Here is a 27,624-nt window from a genome sequence, read left to right as displayed (position 1 = left end):
AAAAGTCATAATATGTGTATTTCCTTTAATTTTTTATATTAATCTTCTAAGTATTTGCTCCAAGGAAATAAACAGAGTACGTGGAAAGTTTTAGCTATAAAGATATTCATTTTAGTGTCTTTTATAATAAGCAAATTGTAAAATTCTATTCCAGCATGAAACCAATTAGTTTAAAAATATGTGTGTAGAAAAATACTAGGAGATATATCAGAATGTTTACTGTTCTTGGAGTGATAGGATTTACAATTGATTTAAATTTTCTTTCAAATTTATAAATTTTCAAAATTTTGTTTCTCTAGACTTTTTTAAATTTGAAAAATATTACCTATAAAAGTTCATGGCCAGTTAAGTTTCTCTATTTCTCTGTCTGTAAAGTCAGATCCCACATTTTTATGACACATTTTTCCTTCTCTACCTGTGAATGTAGAGTTTTATGGCCTCAATTGGGCCTCATCTTATGTGTAATGTAGAAGAGCTGAATTCCGTTGTGATGTAACATCAAGTCATTCATAGAAATGTATACACTACAGATACTGTGCCTATGTTCCAGGAGAAAAATTGGGCGTATTTTTCAATAATTTCAGGTATTCTCATGATTATGCATGATATGAGAGCACTCTTTATATAACCACAAATGGCAAGGGCGAAATTCAATATATATATCAGTCATGAACCTCAAAGGGCACATTTGGCAGTTATAAGTGTGTTGCAGACCAATAAACAGAATAACAATACATCCCATTCTCTTATTTTTATATTATTTCTTCTTTCTGAAGGTCATACTTTTAAAAATACCATGTTCATAATCATGGTGCGAGCTGTGTACTTAGAAATATCAAGAATCACTTTTTCTCTTCTTCTTCCTGGAACTCTAAGTACACTTTCCTTTGGTTGCTAAGCAGATAAGACAATACTATGAAGGCCCTAATGTTTACAGTGTTCTGCTACATGAATTCTGAACACATGGGAGAAATGAGCATTGACTCTTGTAACACCGGCAGTAGGTATATACAGCTGGTCCATAAACTTCAGTTAGAACGGTTATATCAGATTATGAGGATATTTTAGCTTCAAGATAGGGCTGTGATGGCTTTAAAGAAAACTTTTACTTCATCCATGGAGTAAGTTCAACAGGGAGTTGTTTTGCCTAATGGATCCTCTGGACTTGGGAACGAGAAAAGAGTATTAACAATAGTAACAATAGTATCTCCCTCCTTATTTTCAGAGCAAAACAATCTCCATGGCCTGGAATGTTACAGGACATGTTGGTTCTCCCGTTCATCACTAAGAGTAGGTAACAGTGTAGAGCTGTGGGGAAAGTTTATTTTTACTTATTTAATTTTAGAGAGATTTGAGAGAGAGAGAGAGAGAGAGAGAGAGAGAGAGAAAGAGACATTGATTTGTTGTTCCCCTTATTTTTGCATTCATTGGTTGATTCTTGTATGTGTCTACCGATGGATTGAACCTGCAACCTTGTATTGGGACCATGCTTTAACCAACTCAGGTACCCGGTCAGGGCTGTGCTGGAAAGTTATTTGTCTTGTCTTGCTCTGTTCACAGTTATGTTTCATATCAACAAACTGAAACGGGATGAATTTCACTGAAACAACTACAATATGAGAACTACAGAAGTTACACATCACTAACCTCTTGAGAGTGATTTCACAAGCACATCGTAAGGAAACATACAAAAACATAGATTACTCACCTTATGGTTGGCGTAGATTTATTTAGTGTAGTAGCTGGGAAATGAACATCAGAAAATAGAGAAAATTTTAAGCAAAGCTGTTAAGAAAGACCATTTTCTTATCCACTCAACATTCTCCTCCACCTCCGTCTTGTATTGAAAACAGAACCTGTTAAACTTGCAAAACCTGTCAGTCGTTTGGGACGTCAGGCATCTTATCAGTTTTTCGGTTCACCTGGATCAATAGCAACACATACCGGCAACAACTGCTGTCCCTGACCCTATTGTACATCACAAAGACCTGGACAAAACCCAACAATGGAGAAACGGGCAAAGCTACCATGGTGTGTCCAAAAAATAATAATAATAATGTTAGGGCTCGAAGGACCATGAGAACATAACCTTTCAGGCTGACAAGTGATGGTAATTAGTGGCAGCTGTGATATGGACCAGACCTGAGTTTAAACCTGGCTCTGCCACACAGTGTTTGCCTTTGGAAGGCTGGGCTCTCAGAGTCTTAACGTTTTTTCTTCAAATGTAAAATGGAGCAGCTAGTTTTTACTCAATAGGACTGCTGTAAAGATGAATGAGTTAACCCTTATAAAATATGTAATACATAGTAAGCACGTGGAATTAGTGTCTTTATTAGTGTTAATATATATTAAAATTATTTTTGATTGACTGATTTTAGACAGAGAAAGGACGAGGAGAGAGAGAGACAGGAACATCGATCTGCTCCTGTAAGTGCTCTGACCGGGGATGGAACCTATGACGTTTGTATATCTGGATGATGCTCTAACCAACCGAGCTGTCCTGCCAGGGCAAACCTGGACACTTTTATTTTGTTCTTTAAAAGTTTCAAATATATGGCTCACAAAAATTAGGGGATATTTCAAAATGAATATGAAGTGATAAAATATCCCTTAATTTTTGTGAGCAATATATTCATTAATCAGTGTAAACCCAATACAATACACCAACATGATCTTGTGCATTTGGAAGGGGACTATTACCTGGTTAAGTGGAAAATCCTGTGGATAACTTTTGGAAGACCTTCATTCTAAGCAGCTTTATAGTGAGACATTTCACTTAAAATTCTGGACGTTCTTTCTTCAGTTTGTTATAATTTACATACACGAAGTAGAATTTATATTGCTTATTGGGACCCAGTTTGTTCCATGGTTCTGGGTCATTGTTTTTGTCCCAACAAACATCTGGATTGAACAATGCCAGACTAAGACATATAGCACTTCCCTGGTCGCTACGGCTCCAATAAATACAAAGACGGAGGTCAAGCTTGGATGCTTCTTTGCCTGAGCGAGGACCTGGTGGAGCATGGGTGTGGTTCAGGGCCCGACAGCAGAGAAAAACACAGCCACTTCTAAAATTAATATTGCGGAAGGAGGTATATAAACATCTAAGAAGTTCGTTGTGGCCAATTTTGATACAGAAGTCTAAAGCTAATCAAAAATACTTTTTCTCAATCATCCAAAATGTAATGGGAATACTTCTCAAAGTAGAAATTTCACTATCATTGGATAATTTGAGTGTAAATTTCTAAATCGGAATGATATTTTATTAAGAGCTAGCAGGGGTCTCTAAACTTTTTACACAGGGGTCCAGTTCACTGTCCCTCAGACCATTGGAGGGCTGCCAAATACAGTGGTCCTCTCACTGACCACCAATGAAAGAGGTGCCCCTTCCAGAAGTGCAGCGGGGGCTGGATAAATGGCCTCAGCGGCCCCGCGGCCGTAGTTTGGGGACACCTGATAGAGAGTACCGTCGGTATACCGAGGAAAGCAATGGAGAATCAAGAGTAAACACACTGGGGTTGGAATCTCTCTTTAAAAGACCCAGGATGGCTAGTCCACACCCTATGCTATTATCAGACTCCAGCCTCACATCATTTTTTATTTAAATATGTTTTAAATTTTTTTGACACTTGATTTTACTAGAGCACAATTCATGAGCAATTTACTTATCATGTACTTCACTGCTGGCTGTACTCTAAATCACAGATTGAATTCACTGGAAGACAGTCTCCCTCTCCTGCCTGTAGGGTACCTGCTGCTTCCGCTGAGAGGAGACTGGCTTGAGAGGGTTCAGCAAGTTAAAGATTTCCGGGAGAAGTAATGACTTAGGGTTCAGACGATTTGGCTGTGCCACTCCTTAGCTACGTCACCTAGGAAAAGTTTTTATTGTAGGGGCAATAAAACTTACCTCTCGAAGCAGCAGTGCTTATCGTGAAATGTTTAGGAGAGGAGGAAGTTTCTTGAGAACAACCTGTAAAGTCTGTGAATTTTGAACTGCGCGATAAAGCAAACAAAAATAAGAGAAGACATTGGTAAGAAATGACATACTGGTGACATGTTTGGCTAGTTTGAAATCCATTTGTAGGGGACTTAACTGAATTTAGCAATGTGTTTTACATTTACACATAATTGAATTATGACCAAACCTTATATGCAGAGTGACTTCTATTGTAAAGACTAAAAGTATTGAGTCAGACAACCTTTGCTGTGTAAAAATTACATCCAAATTTCATGGCTTAGAACAGTGGTTCTCAAACTTTTTGAAGTCGGGGCACATTTAAAATCCTACAAATAATTGTAGGAGTACTATATACAAATTTTTGAGAAATATGTTATAATAATTAAGTCAAATATTAAAGAAAAAAAAATAAAGTCCAAGCGTGCTTTTATGGTAATTAAACAAAATAAATATGACAAATTAAATTTATTCTGACATTAAAAAATATTTTTATGTTACATTTTTTGAGTTATGCTTTTTAGAATTTGTTTAGAAAAGAGGGGTTAAAAAAAGTTATCTTTTTATATATATAGATACATTCTTAGTAAGATTTAGTAAATTCGGCAGGTCTCAGCATGAATGTGTTAAGTTTTTTCATTCTTGTGTTTATGAGAAATGTGAGCCTGATGTGTCCTAGCGATTTCTTCAATGTTTGGACATATATTTGAAAGGCAAACTCTCATTTCCTCATCAATACGTTGAAGAATTCCTCTCTTTTTACTCTTAATTGTGTTGAGTGCAGAAAACCCCCACCATACATATCATCTTAACTTTATCCCAAACAAAGGATAGAAGAAACTTACCTCCAGTCTTTCCAGGGAACATGGGGGGTAGTGTAAACAATCCAGCACCACAGCTTAACAGCCTTTTGCAACCTAATCAGGCAAGTGAGGTGGGGGGTTGGGCAGACTGTCAGCTTACAGCCAATTCCTCACATCTCTGTCCCCCAAAAATCTAAACTCCAAAAACCCTGTTGGTTTTTTGGTCCCCAACAGGTACATATTTCTCTGGAATACCATACGGTGCACTTGGAAATCTTCTAGGATGCACACTTTGAGAACCACTGGCTTGAAACAACAACCTTTTCTTCCTTCCTTCCTTCCTTCCTTCCTTCCTTCCTTCCTTCCTTCCTTCCTTCCTTCCTCCCTCCCTCCCTCCCTCCCTCCCTCCCTCCCTCCCTTCCTCCCTCCCTCCCTCCCTCCCTCCCTCCCTCCCTCCCTTCCTTCCTTCCTCCCTTCCTTCCTTCCTTCCCTTTTTGATTTTGTAGCTTGGCTGGTCTTGCCTGGGCTTAGTCACAAGGTTGTGACTGGGACTAGGCTTTGCTGAAATAGTTTGGGTGTCCTCACAGCATGCCCACTCTTTCCTTAGGGTATCTCATCCTCTAGGAGGCTGCCTGGGGAGCATCATGTGTAGTTTCAGGGTTCTAACAGCAAGAGAGGGCTGCCCTAAAGCACAAGCACTCTTCAAGTATCTTCTCACCTCAGCTAAGTCACGTGGCCAAGCCCAGGGAGTATGGGAAAGGATCATCCAAGGCCTGAATAAAGGGATGAGAACAAACCAGGGCTGTTACTGCCACTGTCTATCAAAAGCATGCTTAACTCCCTCTGAGTAGGAATATGAAAATATCTCAGGAATATCTGCAGCCAAAAAGTAGAATTCATTTAAAATAGTGCTGTCCAACCGAGATATATGTGATTATGCGTATGTGTGTGTATATATATATAGTATATGTAATATATGTATGTATCAATATTTATATATATAAAAGTAATTTTAAATATTCTAGTAGCCACATTAACAAGGGGGTTAAAAAAAAACAAGTGAAATTATTTCAGTACTATATTTTATTGAACTTAATATATCCAAAATAGTATCATTTCAACATGCACTCAGTATAAAAATTATTGAGAGATTTTACATTTTTTGTACTAAGCCTTCAAAATCTAATATGTATTTTACATAACTCAGTTCAGACGCGTCCCATTCCAAGTGCTCGACCGCTCTGTGCGGCTAGTCGCCACCGTATGGGGCAGCATGGGTCTCAGTGCTAACAGACAGGGCATGAGAGAGAACTGGGACAGAAAGGCTGAGATTGACAGTCTGTGTGCAGAGCCACTCCCCCCCAACCATACACACCCCCTGGAAGCAGAGGGTGGGGCTGGGGGAGGGAGGTTTTGTATAAGAAATAACATGAATGCTCAATAGTAAGATATCTATTACTATAATCCATCATCATAATAAATCAAGAGAAAACAAATAGTCATACTAAAAAATTCATTTTTGTAAACATTCCACATGAATTACTAATTGAAACAAATAATAAAACAACAAAACCCTTAGGGAAATGAAAGAGGGATTTCCCTTAGAGATAAAAAATATTAATTTAAATCAGTAGCAAACATTATTAGCAGTGAAATGGCAGAAACAACCCTAACAAGTTCAGAACTATTTTTCAATATTACCTGGAAAGGCTAACCAATGCAATTAGATAAGAATCTAAATTTAAGGGTAGAAATATTGAAAGGAAGAAGAAAAATACAAAAAAAAATTTCATACAGAAAAACGGCAACAAAATTAACTTAAGGGTATTTCTGTGACATTGAAGTGGACTAAAAATGACTGCAAATTCTTTACCGCTTTGCCCATCCAAAGGTCAGTCTGTTCCCTTCCATGTTGACCGGGCTTGGCTGTCTGACTTGCCTTGGCCAATGGGGCATCAGCACATATGCGATACGCAGAGGTTGATAAGTGCTTACTCCATGGAGCCCGGCCAAGTAAGTAAGCATGGTTAGTGGATGGAGGAGGAGAGGGAGCTTGGAAGAGAACCAGGGCACCCAGCTGCCAGCTAGCACCAAGCCCCTGACATGTGAGTGGGTCCATCAGAGACCTTTCATCTCAGTCAGGGGATGCAGTTGCAGGAGTGAACCTGGACAACACCAGCAGAAGCACCGCTACTCAAACCACAGGGAAATAAGAAACAGTCATTCATTCATTTGTGGGGTGGTTTGTCACACAGCAATAATTGACTGATACAGAAGAACACTGCCATAGAATCCTAGCGCTGTAATTACTTTAGAAATCATTTACTTGCAGTTCCCTATGATAAAGGGATAGTGGAAAGTAGAAAAAGCAAGGTTAAGTAAGGGGTGAGTGACATCGGCTGGCTTTGTGCACAGAACTTTCGTTTCCATGAATGCCCAAGGTGTTCGCTCTTTCACTAAGCCTTACTGAGCACCCACTGAGCCTGTCGCTGGTGACAGGAAGATGAAACTGGCAGTGTCGAGGGAGAGCCAGAATTATAAGTGATTGGTCGTGCTGCAGAGAGCCAAACACCTGTCAGAGAGGATTGTACAGAAAGCTGTTTCCAGGGACCCAGGGTCAGGATGGGAGGGTCACAGCAGTGACATTTGCCCTGGGCCATAAAGGACTAGTGAGATATTTCGAGTCGTAGAAGGTTGGGCAAGGCCTCCCAGGCAGGACAGGGGAGCAGAGGCCCAGCGATGTCTGGGTGCAAGCCTGGTCAGGAAATGGTGAACACCCTCCTGCCTGGCGTGGGCAGGCCGTGCCTTTAGCACTCGGAGGACCTGGTTCTGGAAACCCAGTTTGGACTGTCTTCTCCCAAAGAATACTAATTGCAGCTAACTCTTCACCATCCTTTTTGTAAAAAGGACCAGCTAGGGTCTGTAAAGTTAAAAGGACACCTCTTGGAATATTTTGCTAGAGGGTTCAATATTTACACTCTGTCTCCTTTTTCAAAATTTATACTTTGCTGTTCTTTCTCTAATATGACATAAGTGCTACTGCTAATTAATGTTATTCTAATGGACAGGTGAGCATAATTCTCACATGACTTTTGGAGGTAATCTGTACCATTTGAAATGAACTGATTTATTTTCAACAGGGCAGAAAACGGGAGAGGAGAAACCTGCTGATTCATACCCAGCCTGTTTCATTCACCACATCTCCTTTGTCAGCGAAACACGCCCTTGAACTTCTCGCAGTGTATCTGAGTATCATTTATTAGAACTTGACCCAGAGCCAAGTGATCCTTATTGTCTGTTATGTAACTATAGAAATGTGTTTTCTGGGAGTTTTAAAATTCCAGTCTATAGTCTAGCTAATCTCTTTATCTCTGTAAATAACTAGAAAAGAAATGTATCAGTGTTCTTATTTTTACTAAACCACATCCTCATTCAGAGGTTGTACTGTTGACAATATTAAAGAAATCAGGTTCTTTTATAAGCACCTGACAAATTACCTGTTCCTGGTAAATATAGAAATAAGTGCCTTTTTCTTTTTCTTTTTACTTTTATTTTTTGTCTCTCTTTTTTAAAGTCTGGGTTGTCCTACCCCAGTGCTTAAAGTAAAATTGGAGAATGTAATATCAAACCACTTGAAAACAAAGGCATGAAATAATCTTGTGTACTTACTTTGTGAGTTAAAAGTATGTACACACATTTCATTCCTTTTTTTATTTTTTATTTTTCTGAAGTTAGAAGCGAGGAGGCAGTCAGACAGACTGCTGCATGTGCCCAACTGGGATCCACCTGGCATGCCCACTAGGGGGCGATGCTCTGCCCATCTGGGGCGTCACTCTGTTGCAACCAGAGCCATTCTAGCGCCTGAGGCTGAGGCCATGGAGCCGTCCTCAGTGCCCAGGCCAACCCTGCTCCAAAGAAGCCTTGGCTGCAGGACGGGAAGAGAGAGGAAGGAAAAGGGGAAGGGTAGAGAAGCCGATGTGCACTTCTCCTATGTGCCCTGACCTAGAATTGAACCTGGGACTTCCACACACCAGGCTGACACTCTACCGCTGAGCCAACCAGCCACACATTTCATTCTTTTAATTTCAAAGACTTATTCATTTATTTTGTTTCTGTGTCATTTTAAAAACATGTCACTTGCTTCTTAGTTTTTTTTTTTCTCCTTGAGTAGTATAATGCACCCCCTAGCCATCCTAGACACACACATTTCTGTTGCCACGTACTGTGCTGGGTCCTCAGGTGCTCAGGTGGCTCACCCCCTTCCCAAAGTGAGGGCATGAGGGCCACCTTGCAGAGAGCTATGGGGAGGACACAAGTGAGCGAGTCCTTAAAGGGGAGACTTCACCAAGCAGATAAAGGAGAAAAGGGATCCAGGCAAAGGAAATGGTAGGAGGAAGACCATGGAGGAGTAATTCTCGAGAATCATCCAGTGTGTATTTGTATAAGTGCATGTGAGTGAGTGTGTGTCTGAGTGTGTGTGATATCATCGTAATCGTCATCGTCATCACCACTGTGAATCTGCTAATGATTCTATTACAATGGCAATGCTGTGCAATGAAAAGAAGTCACTTGTAGAATTGAGAGTTCCTTTTTAAAATAATTTAGATTATAGTCCATTCAAGAAATACTCATTTGTTACCTAATATGTTACCACAGATAAATGCTGCAATAAAAGCAGAACTGTTTCGATCTCCAATTCTGTGTCCTGAAAGTTCATGATTCACCAAAGTTTTGCCTTTCTTCAGCAACCAAATCGCTCATTTAAAATGATAAAGAATCCTATGTTCGATAGAAAGAGGCCTCACAGAGAGTATTTCATCCCAGAAAACAAGTGCGCTTTAAAATGGTTTCTTAATAATTACAGTACATGCATTCAGTGGACGATCTTATGTTATGACAATTCAGGTGTCTTATTCTATCCAGTTAGTATGTTTTAAATCAGCAGAATATGGTGAGTTGGGCTTCTACATAATGCTCATTCTTACAATATAGCAATAATATTTTCAGCATTATTTTAATGATATTCAGCTGAATCAAGTGTCCTGTCTATGGCTGGCACCAGGTCAACACATCTGAGGCACGTATAAAGCTCATTCATAATATTTGCCTTTATTGAATTTTTCTTTTTTCTAGGTACTAGCGGCGAGGAGTGTGTAGAGGGGTGAATCCTTTATTGAAATGTTCAAACTCCCTGCTAGGTCCTGACCTGGTCCTGGTCCTGATAACATTGGTTCAGACCAGGAGCTATTGGAGCAGAACCTTCGGTGAGAAGCGTATCCACCTGCTACCAAAGCCAGTGTCCCACCGTGAGGAATAGCTATGGGTGGGACTCGAGTTCATCATTCAGCACTTTTATTCCCATCATGCAGAACCACTTCCTGCAGGACAACTTGATCATTCAGAGAGTAGAAATTCAGATTCCAGGAATGAAGTTAAAGATTTCAATGAACTTTAGCAACTATCCTGCTCTTTTAAAATTGAGAAGACTCATCTTTCATAAAGAAACGATAATGGCTATCACTTCCTGGGTGCCTACTGTGCGCCTGGCATGCTGCAGAATAGGTAACTTACACCTACTTGTTTCATCCACCGGGTGTTCACTCTGACTTCCCCTGGTTCTCGGTTCTTGGGGATCTGGCAGAGGCTTCAAAGCTTGAGAACAAAAAATGCCAGACTATTCTGTGCAAAACCAGTTCTGCCACCATCACCCGTCACCCACCTCCAGGCCATGCAAGAGAAAGTGAAAAAAGATCCAGGAAACAGAGCCAGGCAGAGCATATTCCTTCAGAGAGAGCTCAATGGGAGGCCATCCAGCCCACCCCACCTCCCCGTCCTGTGCCCCCCCATGCCCCCCCGTGCCCACCCCACCTCCCGGTCCTGTGCCCCCCCCCCGTGCCCACCCCACCCCCCGCAGCCCCGCGGACATGCGTGACTCTATAGCCGCAAGAAGAAGAGCACTTGGCTCTTTCTCAACGCTGCGTCACTAGACTTTGCTACTGGAGTGTCCTTTGCCGCCCTTGGATGAGTTTCTGAGTTTAATAGCCTTTCTCGTCCCTTGCAGATATTAAGCAGTTTAAGATCAAAATTCCAATCACACACTTAATTTACAGTGTTCTTGCTCCTTAGCTTGACCCGCCTCGAGCTGGGAGGCCTGTGCACGGCCAGGCCAGGGTCAATGTCCTTTCTGTTCCCTCACCTCCCATCCTACTTGGCTCCTGTGGGGTTCAGGACTAGAGAGGGAGAAGAGCTGAGAGGCTGAGCGTTTGGCTCTGACTGCGGCAGTGATAATCTTCCCACCTAGGTGTGGCAGATGGCCAAACACTGACTCATCGTCTGGCCGGGTCCTCCATGGAGTTCTTGGAGACCTCCACTGGGCACAACCAGTTATAAGTCCCTGCTCTGGCCCCTCTGACTGCACACACATTCTGACTCCCCATGGGTCAGGATTGCTGCATATCCCCCTTCTTCCCCGGGTGGTCTCTTTCTGGCTCTCCGCACAGCTCGAGGTTGGTTCCCTCCACAGGGCGCTCCTCTGGCCCACGGAAGCCATCACCGCAACCTCCCCTCCCTTTGTCTTCAGGGAAGCTTAGCCACAGCCTCTGGCTTTGAGGCCTTTTGCAAAAGAAGTCGAAAGTGAGACCCCAGTTCGCCGTGGTCTCTCAGGGTTTCACGTTTCTGGTATTTCCTGAATACTGTCTCTATTTGGCCAGAAGCAGGTGAGCTGTGGAGGGGGAGCCCCTTTTTCCACCCACTGGAGGAAACTGCACCCCACCCACCTTCTTCAGGACACCCTCGCTTCCAGCCTCTCCGGTGAACCTAGAGTCTTATCTTCTATATCTTTTTTTTTAAGGACTTCATTTTTTTTTTAGAGCAGTTTTAGGTTCGCAACAAAATTGAGAGGGAGGTACAGAGATTCCCCATAAATCCTCTGCCTCCTCACAAGCATAGTCTGCCATTATTAATATCCTTCACTAGAATGGTACAGCGGATGGGCCCGCATTGACACTGCATTATCGCCCAAGTCCATAGTTTACATTAGGGTTCACTCTTGGCGTTGTACATTCCATGGGTTTGGACAAGACATGTGCCCACCATTATAATATCACACAGAATAGTTTCACTGTCTTAAAAATCCTCTATGATCTACCTATTCATCCCCTCCTCTCCCAATGCCTGATAACCACTGATCTTTTTACCGTGTCCATGGTTTTTCCTTTTCCAAAATGTCATAGATTTGGATTCACATAGTGTGTAGGCTTTTCAGATTGGCTTCTTTCACTTAATAATATGCATTTAAGGTTCCCCCACATCTTTATATGGCTTGAAGCTCATTTCTTTTTCGCCTGAATAATATTCCATTATCTGGATGGACCATAGTTTATTTATCCATTCACCAAGGACATCTTGGTTGCCTCCAAGTTTTGGTAATTATGGATAAAGCTGCTATAAACATCCATATGCAGGTTTTCTATGAGGACATAAGTTTTCATCTCCTTTGGATGAATACCAGGGAGTGAGATTGCTGGAACGTATGGTAAGAGCATGTTTAGTTTTGTAAGAAACCGCCAACCTGTCTTCCAAAGTTGGCTCTCCCATTGTGTGTTCTCACCAGAAACGGATGAAGTTCTGTTGCTCCACGTCCTCCCCAGCATTCAGTGTACTAGTGTTCCAGAGCGTGGGCAGTCTCATGGGTGTGCAGTGCTATCGCCTGGCCGTTTCATGTCTTCTGTATCTTGAAGCAGGAATGGGGTGACACGGTAATGGTGGAAACCAGGTTTGGGGATAACTCTGCCCATCTTACAGAAATGGCCAACAGTCAGATTGAGAACTTGGAGGACATCTGCCGCCCTTGGTTTTTGGTTCTTGTTCCAAACTCTCATTACACATAAATTAACCTGTGCATTAGGAGATGATGATTATTATTATTTTACAAATTATGAAACTAAGATTCAGAGAAATTAAGTTGCCCAAGTATGTATGACCAAGAAATGATGAAGCAATATTCTGCTAAATGCCTACTTATTATTTTCCAGAAAACTCAGACAAAGTTTTTTACTTTTTAGTGGGGGTGGAAATCATGACCTAAGTTTGTCATTTAGTATTTTTATTATTATTATAGAAAACCATGTTTTAAAAGACAGTTTTATGACCATGTCAGACTTGATTTGTTGTGTCATTCAGTGTTTAACTGAAGTGTTTTGTTTTTTATTACTTTAAATAATTTTTTATTTTTCAATTACAGTTGACAAGGAGCTTTGTGAAGAAAGTAGTTTGTCTCTGAAACCCACTTCCTTTCCCGCTGGGAGACGGAGCCTGCTCCAGCCTTCCTTGGTCCCTCCATTGAGATGGAAGGGATCTCATCCATTGCCAGCCTTGAGTTTTCTTAGTTTTCCTTCTTAGAATCTTTACTCTTTAAATGTTGACCACTGAGCTCAAAGAAAAGAATTTCAAGACAGAGCAGAGACAGAGACAGGAGCAGGGGCTTGAGGAAGTTGCTTAGAATTCCAGAATGGCACCGGATACATCAGCTACATGGTGCCAACCACTTCGGCTCTCTACACACTGCTTTGTGCAGTGCTGGCCAAATGGGCATTGGCCACAACCGCTCTTCATGTGCAAGGTGTGTCATCCACCCCTGGTGATCACACTGTTGAGCATTATTGAGATGCACGCTAGTGTTATTATTGAGTACTGTATAGACCCTGAGGCTGCAATTAAGAGGGTGAGCTTGGTGGTCACAGTCAGGTGCAATCCCAGCACCGACAGGTTGTAGCAGAGTGTGGAAGAAATGATGGGGTTTATGGTTTTTAAGGGAAATCTGTCATGGTAAGAGACAAAATTTGACTTTGCAAGCCTCAATAAGCCATGAAATCTTGACTATGACTAAGAGTTAAAACAGCAATATAACAAGGAACTTTTTGATGACTTAAACATTTGTGTTATTTCTTCTAAATATTTGAGAGGTGTAGCTAGAAAGAGGACTAAATTTGCATCAAATTCAGCCTTGATCAAAGCAAACACCGAATGGTGATTAAAATGTGACAAAAACCTTTCTGTATTTAATGAAAGATTCTAAGTCAACAAGTAACGTGGTGATAAAAATAAGGTCATTTATATTTGGCATTCACCTGGGTCATTGTGTTATACAGGAAAAATAAATACTTAACCTTTGGTTTTCATATTTTAATAGCAGGTGTCAGGGACTAGAGGAAATAATTTAAGTCCTATGTAATATTCACACTTGTTGTTTGTTAATTTAAAAAATTTTTGGTATGTGGGAAATTAGGTTTTCTCATGCATAAACTGAGAACAATGTCTGCATCATAGTGAGATGATAAGAATTGAGATAATACAGTGCATGATGCCATCTTTAAACATTTGTACTTTGATTTCACATCCTGTTTTAGTCAATGACTGAGGACTTGGCTTCCTCCCAAGGTAATTAACTCTCAAGGAGTTGACCTCACCCCCGTCTTCTCACCCACTTTTTTAAAAAAAATTTATTTCTTGATTTTAGTGAGAGAGGAAGGAAGAGTGAGAGAGACAAGAACATTGGTCTGTCCCTGTATGTGTCCTGACCAGAGATCGAACTGGCAACCTCTGTGCTTTAAGATGACGCTCTAACCAACTGAGCCATCCGGCCAGGGCTCACCCACTTCTTTCTCTTCGCCCCAGTCCGATCAGTTCTCTGTCCATAGCATTCCACAGTGACGGCTCCTATCAAGTTCACCAATGACTTCCATCTGTTACCAACAGAATCAATTTTCTGTCCTCAGAGCAACATTTTCATGGCTGAACAGTCTTTCCTTCCAGAAGCAATTTTATCCAGGTTTCAAGGACTTCATGTTTCTGGAATGCCTCCAACTGCATGATTCTCTCTTCTTCTCTTTAGCTCTCTTCTCTTTTTTTTTTTAAATTAATGTTTCTTTTTTAGACATCTTTTTTTAAAATTCATTTTAGAGAGGAGAGGGAGAGACACAGAGAGAGAGAGAGAGAGAGAGAGAGAGAGAGAGAGAGAGAGAGGAGAGACAGAGAGAGAGAAGGGGGGAGGAGCTGGAAGCATCAACTCCCATATGTGCCTTGACCAGGCAAGCCCAGGGTTTCGAACCGGTGACCTCAGCATTTCCAGGTCAATGCTTTATTCACTGAGCCACCACAGGTCAGGCTCTGTTCTCTTTTTTTTAAGCATGGGAATGGTCTGGAACTCCATGCTGAGACAAACTTCTCTGTGTCTCCTCCCTGCTTAGGCCATTGGGTCATCTAATGCAAATGCCAAGGACTGTTAGAGTCTGTCTCTCCCACCTTGCGTCTTAGCTCCAGAATTACGGTACATGTGGACTTGTCCACTTGTAATTCTTACAGGCATCCCAGACTCACTAAAGCTGACCTACTCCGCGGAACCTCCCCCACTCTCCATCCCACTCCGTCGACGCCTAATCTTTTCCTATGGGTCCACCTTCCATTTAGTCACTCAGGCAGAAAACTAGAGCTCGCCGTTGGCTTCATCCTTTATTTTTTTCTTCCCACACCCACCCTATCAAAGATTCTATCAGGGATGCTTCCAAAATATGTCTTGAATCCAACCCCTTTTCATCATCTCTGTGGCTAAAACTAATCTAAACTGCTGTCATCGCTCCCCTGAATTTTTACCTGGTGTCTTGTCCCATTATCCACGGAGAAGCTAGTGTAATCTTCTGAAAGTATGAGTAGGATCCTATCACTCTCCTGTTTGAAACATCCAGGTGGCTCTAACTGCCATTAGAATCAAACACAAACACCTTGGCCTGGCCTGCACTTCCCACAGGACCCAACACCGGACTGTTCCCCACCTACGCCTTTAGCATTGCTTCCTCATCCATCTTGACCTGGCCCCTAACCACCCAATGCAGTTTAAAAACATCCAATTTAAATTATACTGCAACAAATAATGGTATCAGCAGGACTATAGCAGAAAAACTATTATTTTTCTTTTTAATTTTCCCTCCTTTTTCCAAGTCATAGTAGGTGAGATAGAAGGACAGACTCTCTGGGGCCATGCTCACAACTGAGCTATTTTTAGTGCCTGAAGCGGAGGCTCTATGGAGCCACCCTCAGAGCCCAGGCCAGTGCGCTGGGACAAATTGAGCCATGGCTATAGGAGGGGAAGAAAGAGGAGAGAGAAGGGGGAAGGGGAAAGGTGGAGAAGCAGATGGTCGCTTCTACTGTGTGCCCTGACTGGGAATTGAACCCGGGACTTCCACACAGGTCAATACTCTACTACTGAGCCAACCAGCCAGGTCTTAAAAACTATTATTTCTATGGGGGAAGTTTTAGGTTCTAGACCAGGATGACTTGAACATATACCTCTCTCTTAATGAAAGGGATTGCAATCTTTTCCTTCCACTCCCCAACAACTTCTCTCCTCACATCAGCCCTCCATGCCCAGAGAGCTGATGTTGGGGGTCTTGCTTTTGTGGTTCCAGGCATGGAAGCCCTGGTGTGGGCGAGAGAGGACAGTGAGATGGAGGGGCTCATGAATCTGAGTGAATCCCGATATGCCTCTGTGTTTACCTGTCTGTCTGAACTCCAGTTTCTCGAGCAACGGAGTGGGAATATTGAGAGCATTTCATCGTGATCTTTAAAGAATTAAATGGGGCCCTGGCCGGTTGGCTCAGCGGTAGAGCGTCGGCCTGGTGTGCGGGGGACCCGGGTTTGATTCCTGGCCAGGGCACATAGGAGAAGCGCCCATTTGCTTCTCCACCCCCCCCCTTCCTCTCTGTCTCTCTCTTCCCCTTCCACAGCCAAGGCTCCATTGGAGCAAAGATGGCCTGGGCGCTGGTGATGGCTCCTTGGCCTCTGCCCCAGGCGCTAGAGTGGCTCTGGTCATGGCAGAGCGATGCCCCGAAGGGGCAGAGCATCGCCCCCTGGTGGGCAGAGCGTCGCCCCTGGTGGGCGTGCTGGGTGGATCCCGGTCGGGCACATGCGGGAGTCTGGGAGTCTGTCTGACTGTCTCTCCCCGTTTCCAGCTTCAGAAAAATACAAAAAAAAAAAAAAAAAAAAGAATTAAATGGAATTATATAGATGTAAACACTCAGGATGGTACTTGATACAATCAGGAGTAGCGGTTATGATTATTACTGCTATTATTGGAATCAAATCGTGTGTGATAAATGTCTAAAATATAATAAGTACTCAATAGACATTAGTTCCTTTTTTATGTCCGCAGGGTTGATGGGAGAAGTAACATAGCATCTGTGACGTGGAATATTTTTTTATTTTCCATTTTGATAACCTTAGTTTTTCTATTTTAATCCTGAGAGGAGGAAGTACTGAGGGAGGGCAACCAGGAGGGAGGTGCAATGTGGGAGTAAGTTATGAAGAAACAGATGGCTAATGTGGTGGGAATATGCATGAAGTGGGTAGATATGGGCCCTCTTCTACCTTATTCATTCATCCCAACAAATTTAAAGCTTGTTAAATAATACAAAATACTGGAAAATATTTGTCAAGGCCCGATGGTGGAACTACCATTTACTTCAGCTGGTTATTTGTCTCCGCCTACTGGGATTATATGGTACTACAGCCTCTTAAAAGCCCAGAGTGCCAGCTAAAGACAATAAGAACAGAATAAAAAGACAAACTACACAATGGGTAAACATATTCGACAATACGTCTGATAAAGGATTAATAACCAAAATTTATAAAGAACTTGTAAATCTCAACACCAGGAAGACAAACAATCCAATCCAAAAATGGGCAAAAGAAATGAATAGACACTTCTCCAAAGAGGACATACAGATGGACAATAGGCATATGAAAAAATGTTCAACATCACTAATCATTAGAGAAATACAAATTAAAACCACAATGAGATATCACCTCACACCAGTCAGAATGGTGCTCATCAACAAAACAACACAGAATAAGTGCTGGCGAGGATGTGGAGAAAAGGGAACCCTCCTGCACTGCTGGTGGGAATGCAGACTGGTGCAGCTACTGTGGAAAACAGTATGGAGATTCCTCAAAAAATTAAAAATCGAACTGCCTTTTGACCCAGCTATTCTACTTTTAGGAATATACGCTAAGAACACCATAGCACTGTTTCAAAAGAAGAAAGGCACCCCCACGTTTATGGTAGTATTGTTCACAATAGTCAAGATCTGGAAATAGCCCAAGTGTCCGTCAGTGGATGAGTGGATTAAAAAGCTTGGTACATATATACTATGGAATACTACTCAGCCATAAGAAATGATGACGTCAGATCATTTACAACAACGTGGATGGACCTTGATAACATTATACTGAGTGAAATAAGTAAATCAGAAAAAACTAAGAACTATATGATTCCATACATAGGTGGGACATAAAAATGAGACTCAGAGACACGGACAAGAGTGTGGTGGTTATGGGGGGGGGAGGAGAGAGAGGGGGTTAGGGGAGAGGAGGGGCACAAAAAAAACTAGATAGGAGGTGACAGAAGACAATTTGACTTTGGGTGATGGGTATGCAACATAATCAAATGTCAAAATAACCTGGAGATGTTTTCTCTGAACATATGTACCCTGATTTATCAATATCACTCCATTAAAATAAATAAAAAAGCCCAGAATGCTATTTACACCCAAATGCTATCAGTAAAGGGATGGCATTTTATTTGTGTATATTTATGTTTTATTAACCTAAACATACTTAGTATCAATGAAAAATTCATTAAGATAACTCGAGAATCTGTCACATAGGGGTGCTACAGAAAGGCAGAGGCAAGGAGTTGCAATAATCTGCCCAGTTACTCCATCAGATTTATTATTTGTATAGGAATGAGTCACCTATTACAAGCTCCTAGGGCCCACAGACCACCTGCGGGACAACAGAGCGTTTACAGGACAGGATTGGGAGTCCTGCGGCTCTAACTGCCCGGCCTGAGACCTGGGTGGCCTGTTCAGACCTGCTGACGTGTTTTCTAGCGCCTGCTCTCCTCTTCATCGTCTCCTTCCATGAAGTCCCGTTGTCCCCCTCTGGCCTGCGGCTCCACAGGGCAGCAGGCTGGACTCCCAGGAAAACGGCTTTACTGGGTGCTATCTTTCCGTTCGTCAGCAGGTGACAGCAAACCTCAGGAAGTGAGATACCCTGTACCAACATGCGGTCTTTTGTCACAAAATTGGGCTGGGGGTGAGGGCTGAAGGGAATGGGGATGATTTTCACACAGCACCGACGTCGCAGTTTGCTAGGGCTTCCTTTAAAGACAGAGTGTTGTCCTTGAGAAATTCCTTGAGATCGGGGTCTAAATATCAGGACGAGTCCTTCAGGAGCTCTATACTTTTAGTACTTAAGTGACTCAAGCTCTCTGAGCCAAGGCTTACTTATTTATTAAAAAAAAAAAAGGATAAGCAAACCGTGGTTGCCTCTCAGGGTGGAGTGCAATAATACAGCATCAGCTTCCTTTTAGTGTCGTCGGATGCAGTGCACTCTGGAAATGGGCTGCTGGGGTCTCCCCTGAGCAGTCAACTGCAGTTTAAAAATACTTAAAGGGCCCTGGCCGGATAGCTGGGCTGGAGAGCATCGTCCTGAAGCACAGAGGTTGCCGGTTAGATCCCCAATCAGGGCACATACAGGAACAGATCGATGTTCCTCTCTCTCTCTCTCTCTCTCTCTCTCTCTTCCTCTCTTGCTGAAATCAATAAGTGAAAATTAAAAAAAAAACTTAATGGAAAGTTCCAGAAATAAACAGTTTATAACCTCTCGATCACACACCGTTTGAATAGTTGAATGCAATCCCCTGAGGTCCCATCCCACCCGCTCTGGAGGCGTCTCGCCCTTTGTCCAGCGTCTGCACTCTGGAGGTTCCCGCCCGTTAGTCCCTAGCAGTCCTCTGGGTTGTCAGATGGACGGTGCTTGTGTTCGGCTCCCCCTTGTGTTAGTTAATGATGGTCCCGCAGCACAAGAGCAGCGATGCTGGCCACGCGGACGTGCCGTGGAGAAGCCATACAGCGCTTCCTTTAGTGAGAAGGTGAGCGCGGTACGGGAAGATATTTTGAGAGAGAGAGAGAGAGAGAGAGAGAGAGACACCACATTCACATCACTTTTATCACAATAAATTCTTACAATTGTTCTATTTTATTGTTAGTGACTGTAGTTAACCCCTTCCTGTGACTAATTTATAAATTACACTTTATTGTAGGTAAGTCTGTATAGAAAACAAAACAGTACCTGTAGGGTTTGGTCCTATCTGCGGTTTCGGGAGCCACTGGCGGCCCTGAACGCGTCCCCTGCCGCTAAGGGAGGACGACTGTATTAGAAACGACATTTCCGCTAGGAGACACCACTGGCGGCCCTGAACGCGTCCCCTGCCGCTAAGGGAGGACGACTGTATTAGAAACGACATTTCCGCTAGGAGACACCATTGGCGGCCCCGGAACACAGGTCTCAGATGAGGTCGTGGGGTGAGAGTGGGCCTGACCCCAGCCCGTTACAGCAGAAACCTCATTTACAGCCTGTGCACAGGTAGAACTGGTCTTTTAGGGTGCACAGAGAGAGGCCGTTCGGTCTGCAAGGACGTTCCCGGCGCCTCTGCGAACAGTCTTTTGGAGCATCCTGGGCATTTACTTTGCCACAGCTACAGGAGCTGCGGCTCACCCCTCAGCCGCCTGTTGTCCCAGCTGAGGGAAGCAGGAGGAGGGAAGAAAGATTCACTCCTTCCCACCTGCATCTTGCCCGGGGGCGGGGAGCTCTTGCGAATGTGTCCGGCTCTATTGGAGTCTGAGAGATTTCTGATGGGTGTTCCCTTGTAAGTGTTTCAACAATTCCAGGTAAGTTGGTTTCACTTCGTGTTCCCTAAAGCAGCACCCTCAAACTTTGATGTATGTCCAGTGACCTGGGAATTTTGCAGAAATACAGAGCCTGCCTCAGGAAGTTGAAGATGGTCTGGGATTCCGTGTTTCTGACAGGCTTCCAGGGACACTCGCTGGCCCCTGGACCGCTCTTCGAGTAGCACATGTAGAGCACAGAGTTTGTTTTGCAAGAGATAATGCAATTGCAACATTTCTCCTCTGATGAATATGCCCTTCACCAGTAATAAATATATGCTCTGTCTCCTCGCCTTTCTGAATACACTGTAAATTTTCCTTTCAGTACTGAATCATGGTGTAATCCTTCTGAAGACATTTTACACAGCAATTAAACCCGGCACGTGTAGTACCAACACTCCACATAATCCCGCTGAAGTGATGACAACAGCCACAGCTGTGAACAGGTTTGCACACGCTGGCAGTGACAACTAGGTCACGTAGCTGCTAGGCGACGCGACTGGAAGGTGCTCTGCATCCAGCTGTGGATAGTTCAGAGCTGTTCAGATGTGGGCAAAAAAATGTGCATCTTAAAACCAAAGCAAAATAACAAGCAATTTATTCTTTCTGTGTCTTATACTTCTTTTTTTCCTACTCCTCATTTTCTTTAACTTGAAGATACTTCTATCAGGGCTTGATGTGACCTAATGCCTGCTACACACTGGCTTTGATTTTTGCGGGGAATGAGCTCTCTACCCTGTCCAGGGCCATCCAAGGTCCTGCTTGAGTGCTCAGAGCAGTTCTCACCCCACAACCTTGTTTGAGGATCTCTGTACTGGGGCTGATGGTCGTCACCAGCTCGGCCAATTATCGCCTTCCCAGAAACCTGTGGGGGCCCCATAAGTTAGCATCCCTCCTGGATCTCTCCTTAGCATGGTCACATCTGTGAGCTGGCAAGGCCAGCGTGCTGCGGGAATTCTGGGAATGAGCTGAGCCTAGCACAAGGTAGGTGCTTAGAAAAAAAATCAGTCGAATGCTTTGGCATGATAAGTCATCATGCCAAATCAGTGATGGCTAAAGTATTGAGCTATGGAGGGTGCATTCAATCTCAGGAGACGGGGCTGCAGCGGCGTTCCCCATCAGCTGGAGGCGAGGGTGTGTAGCAGTTTCTGTCAGAGAGCAGTTATGTGAGGAATCTGTCTCACCAGTTCACATGTGGTTGACCCTTGACCTGGAGTGGAATATCATCAGAAAGAGGGGGCAGGATACATAAACACACAATGGATTTAAATCTCTAGATCCACATTTCACGAAATACTTTCCATGCAAAAACATTTGGGTTTCCAGGGGTAAATAGGCGTGCCAGAGAAATGACGGACTCTGCCTACCACGTGAAGTTAACCCACTGTCCCTTTGCCTCCCACTGAACTCAGCTGGAAAACCCGGACAGAGCACATAGCTAATCATTTGGGAAATTCTGGCATAAGCCAAGTTAAATAAGATTCTTTATTGTACAAACCTGGGTTGTATTTATTAAGTGCTGTGCATCTCTAAGAGCGACCTATTTGTATTTAGTGTTTCCCAAATAATTTAATTAGATTTTTTTCACAAGGAGCATCCTAAGAGATACGCTGCCTTGTTTCTGTCTCTGCCCTACGTGGGGGTTAGACGGATAGGCCACCTCTCATATCTCACTGGAAATAACGCCTTCTTTTGACAACTGTCATGTTGCGGGGGGCAACCTGTTAGTTCGTGGTGACTGTAACTCAGCTTTTCTGATGACTGGCTCTTCATGGTCAACTTTTTCTAGTTCGCTAATTTTACCACTTGCTATTTGTCCTGGTTGAGCGATTCACGTGGCAATAATTAATGCAATAATATAAGATGAACTTTTCTTCCCTAAAACTCACTTTGATAAACCAAGAAGGGTAAAGGAAATAGAAGTAATGAAGCAGCTTATATTATATTTTTTTAAAAAAATTGAATTTATTGGGATGACTCTGGTTAATATAATTATACAGGTTTCAGGCACCTAATTCTATACCGCATCTCTGTGCACTGTATTGTGAGTTCACTCGCCCGAGCCAACCTTCGTCCATCACCACTTATCCCCCCATGCCCTCTCCACCCTCCCCCACCCCATATGACCACGGTTGTCCGTGCCTGTGAGATTTTTGCAGCTTCTATTTTAATTGCACAGAGATGAGCTGGTACATTCAACAGTGCTGGGAAGTTGATATTGAGCAGATTTTAAATTTTGAGATGTTTCTCTAACACTATATTGGGGATTCAGAGGAAGAAAATCCAACAACGACATTTGTTAGAAAACATTGAGAAATAGTCAACACTCTCAGGATAACATTTGTTCAGACATAGAGCATCTAGACAGTTTTGTTGTTTTAAACACTGTTCCAGGTAGGATAAAGGGAATTAGGTGTTTGCCGTGTATCAAATTATCACAAACTTAGAGGCTTACACCACACTATTGGTTGTGTCATAGTTTCAATAAGTCAGACCTCCAGGCAAGGCTCGACTGAATCTTCTGCTGAGTGTCGCAAGACTTCAATCAAATGTCAGCTGGGATTGGGGTCTCATCTGAGGCTTGGGGTCTCTTTCCCAGCTCATGTGGCTGTAGGAAGGATTCATTTCCTGTAGCTGTAGAACTCATGGAGGCTGCACGTCCAAGGCCAGCCAGAGAGCCTATTTGGTTTTGAATCTCCCTGACTTCTTCTAAGGGCACATCTCTTAAATCAAGTATATCTAGAATTATCTTCCTATTAATTAATTCAAAGTCAACCAATTAGGGATCTTCATTAGCCTGCAAGATCCCTTCTGCCATATCAAGTAACACTCATGGAATGGGTATTCTATCATAGTCACAAATCCTGCTCACATTCAAGGGGTGGTGATTACAAAGGGCATGCTACATCAGAGGGCAGGAATCTTGAAACCCATCTTAGAATTCTGCTGGCCACTGAAATCAACTATAAAACCCGAACAGAGATAATTGTTGAAATTGCTGACTATAATTTCGGATTTATTTCTCTCTGTAGTGCTGTCAATTTTTGCTTTCTGTAGTTTAAACCTCTGTCACTATGGGCCCCTCTGTTATTAAAGCTGCCAGTTCAGTTTCATTCTGATTAGTGTTAGCATAGTGTATTATTTTTTATCCTTTTTCTTCGGACCTATCTGTGTTTTTATCTTTAAAGCACATTTCTTATAGATAGCATTCATCGTCTCTTCTTATTTATCCAATCTGACAGCCCCACCTTTTAATCAAAGGTCGTTAGAGAATTTACATGTAATGTGATCACTGATATGGTTAGGTTTAAGTTGATTATATTGCTGTTTGTCTTCTATCAGTTCCATCTGTTCTTTATTGACTTTTTCCTTTTTTGCCATCTTTTGAATTAACTGTTTTTTTCATGATTCCATTTATTCTCCTTTGTTGGCTTACCAGCTGCAAATATTTATTTTGTTATTTTAATGACTTCTAAAGTAGTGCATAGAATGTATAGTGTATAATGTGTAGGACAGAGCTCTAATTGTCCACTGTCCCTTTGTTAGTGATAATCAACGCCTCATGTCCAGTATGAGAACCTTCCAATAGAATATTTCCATTCCCCCCTAGTTGGGCTCACCTCATTTGTTTCCTGCCTTTCAGAGTTCGCTGTCCTTCATTGCCTGAGAACCAGTGTCTTCAAAACTGTTGTTTCATACCTTATGTGTATGTTTGTTTCGGGTGGCAGGCGAAAGTCTGCCCTTGTCACTGCATCTTGGGCAGAAGCGCCACACCTCGTCCCCGCACCTCCGCCTCGTGTACTGAATGATCACCCTGGTCAGCGGGTGAGAGGGACACCGGGAGGTTCAAGGCCACAGAGCCAGTCCACCCCCTAATCACGGTGCTGCCTCTTAGTGGAGGGGCACGTGCTTTTCCTTGTCTTCACAAGGGAAATTTTAATGGAATCTTTTTAGCATAGCCCCATATTTGGCTCTAATTTTATTAATAAATGCTAATAGGAGTTACAATCGCAATTACTCTGATCTCTGTGTGATCTTTAGTGCCTACGATTGCAAGCAATTAAGGCCAATGAGCTCAGTTCTTAAGTTGGAATTTATTAAATCCTGCCACTCAAATATACTTCTGTTTCAGGGGCAGACTGATTTTAACGTTTATGACAAAAGCTATTTACTTTTCAAAATGTCCTAATAAGATATAAGTACTTCCAAAAAGGCTTTTCATCTTTCTTTTGATAAAACAGAAGAGGGAAACATGGTTGAAGTCAGATTTCTGACCTATCTATTAGATAACAAGGACTCTGTGAAGCTCTTCACAAATATTTCCGGGAGTGTTTTCAGAGGAAGCCGCCTCGCTCAGCTCAGAGCCCGCATGAGAACTGCGCAGGTGGCGGCCGGGGACCCTCCCAGCCCGGACCGCGGCGGGGAGGACAGCTGGCTGCACAGCCAGGCCGAGGCGGACAATCGGGGCAGGAGACTAAACATACCTGGGATCTCTTTATAGTATATAAAATTTATACTGACTTTTCATACGTTCATTTGGGCATCCCTAAACTGCAGGCGTGTTCAGTGGATCTAGGACCAGGTTGGGACAAGATTCTGAAGTGTCTATTGTTTTCATTAGTGAAGTAGGAGAGGTAACTGAGATGGTTTTGAAGTTATTGGCATCTTCCAGGAGCTTCTGATCCTCTGACCCCCACGCCCAGGCCTTCTGAGGCTCCGGACCTCATGAACCCACCTCAGGTCGTACCCAGAACTCACCTTATGGCGCTCAGCAAGACCCACCACAGCGATCCTGTTCCACAGAGAATATACTTCTAAACCAAGGGCAAATCCAGGCTGCCAGGATTTTGAGAGCTGCCTGGAGGAAGAGGCTGGGAAACTCGACCTTGATGCATGACCCGTTCTCAGAATGGCTCCACCCTCAGAGCGCTTGCCATCTCCTCCCCAGCGACCTTGTTCCGTTGACCTTCTCTGGAGAACACGCCTCCCCCCTTCCGCTGGTGACATGCCGTAGAATTGGAAAGCTTCAGGGAACACTCAGCATGGTCCCTCACCCTGCGCTGTGTGAGCGGCTCCTCCGCCAGACGGTGCTTTCAGTGCCGGAAACAAGAGGGCAATGCGAGGTGGAAACCCTGTTTCAGTGAAAGAAAAGACACAGTAAGGCCCCTGAACAGGGACACACCATAAGGCAGCGCCATAACTCCCATTTCACCTTTCTCATCAGGGCCTGGCAGCGTGCGGTGTCTGCTGATATCACCAAACAGTCCTACACCTACAGTTTTAAGGAAAACTTAAAAGCCTCTCTAACTAGAAGGGAGCCCGCTGCCAAGCAGTTGGCCTGGGAGAATGGCAGTAATTAAATGATGATAATATTGAGGATCTTGCAGGTTTTCTGGACTCTTTCTATTTTCTCTTTGTCTCTGCATGACATGCCTCTCCCTCCACGGGAAGAGAGTCCTAAGGAACACAGGTTGCAAAGCTAGCATCTTTTTCACATTTAATTGAGATACTTACAAACAATAGTCATTTGGGGGCTGATAATGGAGAAAAAAAATGCACGGGACAGATAATTTTGATACTTATCTTTTAAAGAGATAAAAACGTGAGATATCATTATGGAGATGTCCACTCTCCTTCTCCTCCTTTTTCCATTCCTTTTTGGTCCACATTGTCATTGATTTCTGTTTTCAGAGTTCACCCAAATTCAAATTGGACCACTTTCTCCCAAGCCTACAATAATTTCCTTAGTTGTTGCTGTAATTCCATTAGCTAGTCTAGAGTTTCAATTGGTGCTCTAAAAGTAATTTCTGGTGATAGAAATTATCCTAAATTTCACATCAAAACTAGAATGAAGTGCGATGTATCTCCTGGGATAACTAGTACTCATATATATGTATACATATAACTACTATTCAGCCATGAAAAAGAAGGAAATCCCACCATTTGCAGCAACATGCATGGACCGTGAGGTTATTATGCTAAGTGAAAGAAGTCATACAGAGAAAGACAAATACTGTATGATCTCACTTATATGTAGATTCTAAACAAGCCAAACTCATAAAAACAGAGTAGAATGGTGATTAGCAAGGGCTTGGGGATACGTTATGTGAGAAGAGATCCTTTAAGGGTCCCAACTTGCAACTAGTAGATAAATAAGACCTAGAGATGTAATGCATAGCATCGTGATTATAGTCAACAGTACTATATTGTAAACTTGCAAGTTGCTAAGAGACTATATTGCTTCCACCACAAAAAGGAATGATAATTATGTGACCTCACAGAGGTGTTAACACCACAGTGGTAACCATATTGCACTATACAAATGTATTAAATCTACCTCAAACTTTCACAATGCTATGTGTCAATTATGTCTTAATAATAATAATAATAATAATAAATTTAGGATGGAGGGAGAAAAGTTGGGTACGCAAGCGTTGACTATCTCCAGTTCTTCAATACTGAGAATGGTCAGTGAGGAACAGCTGATTTTTATTTTCCAATTTAGATGGCCAGAAATGAGTGCAACCGAAGGACACCTCCCGCTGGGAGTACTGAAAACAAATCCATCCTCAGCACTTCCCATGAGAACATCGTAGGGAAATGAGAGGGCTATGACCTGGTCAGATACAGTTAGAAACGTCCAGGCAGTGTAAGAGGCATCTGCGTTCCTCCAGGCACGTTAACAAATGCAGCCACCCGAGCTGCCCACTTCCAAAGCTGGGAGCTGGCTGTTTTGCCTGGAATGTTGTCACTTCAGGTGTGGAATGCTTTGGTTCTTTTTACTGATCAAGTGACATTTCAGAGTGTAAAAGGTTCTGACATCTTTTAGAGTCAATCAGAAACTCCTGGCTGGTGTACATTTCAGAAGACTGAAGCAAAGTTGTCTTTTTGACTGAGCACACAACCAAGGGAACAATTCCTGGCAACCAAAGGCATAATGAATGTGACCCAGCTCTCCCTGTGGTAAAACAATAAAAAAAAAATTGAACCTGGGCCAGTTAATAATGCAGTCTACTGGTTTGTGCCCAAGACAGTGACTCTGAGAGCAATGGCTATTTCCAAAGGATGACCTGTGCTTAGAGGA

The 27,624-nt window shown here is 42.9% G+C and overlaps 1 pseudogene; it reads right to left on the bottom strand.

Moving 5' to 3' along the window:
* Positions 1-2,776: 2,776 nt before the first annotated feature.
* On the bottom strand, positions 2,777-3,024 carry LOC136308589 (cytochrome c oxidase subunit NDUFA4 pseudogene; annotated as a pseudogene).
* Positions 3,025-27,624: the final 24,600 nt, after the last annotated feature.

The sequence above is a fragment of the Saccopteryx bilineata genome, chromosome 6, assembly GCF_036850765.1.
Source record: "Saccopteryx bilineata isolate mSacBil1 chromosome 6, mSacBil1_pri_phased_curated, whole genome shotgun sequence".
In the NCBI taxonomy this organism is placed as follows: domain Eukaryota; kingdom Metazoa; phylum Chordata; class Mammalia; order Chiroptera; family Emballonuridae; genus Saccopteryx; species Saccopteryx bilineata.
The sequence above is the reverse complement of the archived record's forward strand: the minus strand, read 5'-3'. Positions and strand labels throughout refer to the sequence as shown.